This window comes from Cygnus atratus, chromosome 2, assembly GCF_013377495.2.
Source record: "Cygnus atratus isolate AKBS03 ecotype Queensland, Australia chromosome 2, CAtr_DNAZoo_HiC_assembly, whole genome shotgun sequence".
In the NCBI taxonomy this organism is placed as follows: Eukaryota; Metazoa; Chordata; class Aves; order Anseriformes; family Anatidae; genus Cygnus; species Cygnus atratus.
The window spans coordinates 46,554,269-46,556,263 of NC_066363.1; positions in this window are offsets into that span (position 1 = coordinate 46,554,269).

Genomic DNA, 1,995 nt, shown 5'->3' on the forward strand with positions numbered 1-1,995 from the left:
GGTCCCTCCCGCCGCTGCCGGCCCGTCCCAGGCGGCGGGGGCGGAGACGGGGGCCGGGGCGGAGCCGGGGGGCGGCCCCGCAGAGCTGCAGCCCGGTGCGGGACCGAGGGGGGCGCTGCCGGCGGCGGGAGGAGGAGGAGGAGGAGGATTGGGGTGGCCTCGGAGGGAGGGAGCCGGGGGGTCACGGCGTGGCTGAGGTCGGGGAGGGGATTGGGGGCGGCTGCTCCAGCCCCTGCCCCAGCAGGGACGCCCAAGCAGGGTGCCCAGGCGGCTTTTGGGGGGCTCCGAGGAGGGAGAGCCCGCTATGCCAGTGCCCCGTCCATCACCCCTGGTGTTCAGAAGAACCTCCTGGGTTCAGTTCGTGCCTGCTGCCTCTTGCCCTGGCACTGGGCACCACTCACAAGAGCCTGGCTCCGTCCTCTCGGCGTCCTCACTTAAGTGTTTACAGACACTGATCCCCCTGAGCCTCCTCGTCTCCAGGCTGAGCAGTCCCAGCTCCCCAGCCTCTTCTCATAGCAGAGCTGAGGGTTTACATGGCTAACAAAGGCATTTTAACAATTTTAACACGGGAGCGGTGACAAACACACGATGAAGGCAGTGCAGGGAGTGGGCAGCTACACCCTTCTGTGATGCCGTGAGCTGTAAAAGGCACGCAGTGCAGTCAGCAGTGGGTTTGTGTAAAGACCTTGTGAAAGGCACACGCACCCAGACACACAGATTCAAGCACCAAACGCCTGCACACAACCTGCTTGGCCCAGTACAGGTGGCATGCCCACAGAGCCAAGCCACGTCGCTGTGTTTGAAAAGCCCACGGGTAACGCTCAGACTGCAAAAACATACAACTTTTTAGAGAGGGACAAGCTGGCTCTCGAGGCCAACGTTGTGTGGTTGAGGCAAGGACAAGTTTTCCCTCTGGGCAGGGCCGCCCAGCTGGAGGGCACGCTGTTCTCTCTGCCGCATCCCCCGGAGCACTTGGCCGCCTCCAGCAGTGATAAAGCAGAGCCCTGAGCTGCCAGGGAAATAGTTTGCATTCCTGGAGCGAGAGCTGCAGGAATGAGAGCACAGGTTAAGCCGCCCTGGCTTTTACACTGAAGTACAGGCCCATCCTGGCCCGCCTGTGGCAGAAACCCCAAAACAAAGCCAACCCCACCATGCAAAACCTGCTCCGGTGCCTGGTTTGGGGCTCTGAAGGCTGTGATGGGGTTTGTGGGGCTGTGGTGCCTCCCAGTGAATGCACTGATATGGTCGATCCTGCAGGCCTGGGCAGGTGTGCTCAGACTTTTAATGCTCCCCCAGGACTCAGATGTTAAGGAATGCACACATTCGCTGCCTTTAATAATCGCGACTCCAAAACGTGTCAGAAACCAAAGAATCCCCTCCCTTTTTTAACAGTTCCCTCACAAAAACTCTGCTTATCAATTGGGACGGCTTGCCAGGTCCGACACCGCACACTCCAGCGGGGTGCAGCCGGACACGTTTGCAATCTGCATCCCCCCTACAAGAGGCGTGTGCCTCCCAGCACAGGCGCCTTGCGGGCTCCAAACAAGACCAATGCTCACTCCCTGCAGCGCCAGTCTCGTGCTCGAGCCCGAGCTGATAAGCTGATAAACTTCGGACTCGCAGGAGCGGGCCTGGATGCCGTTAGATCATTGTTTTTATGATTTCTGGGGAAGGCAGGCCCAGGGGTGAGGCAGGTGACAGCCTCAGGCTGGGGGATGTGCTACCCCAAGCTGTAAGGAGCAAAAAAAACACTCAGAAGGAGACCTTTGTAGCCTGTTGAGCTTTTAAGTGATGGAGCGCATAGGGAAAATGATCCCATCTGTCAAGCGATCCCATCTACCTGGCCTTTTTAAGCCTTGCTCTGCCACAGGGAGGCTGGGGAAAGGAGGATCCCAAGGCCGGGCTGAACAAACCACTGTTCGCTTTCAGACAGCCTGGGTGCCCAGAGGCTGAGCCCCCGTCTGCACAAGCCCCAGCAGGTCAGGAGGGTTTGGT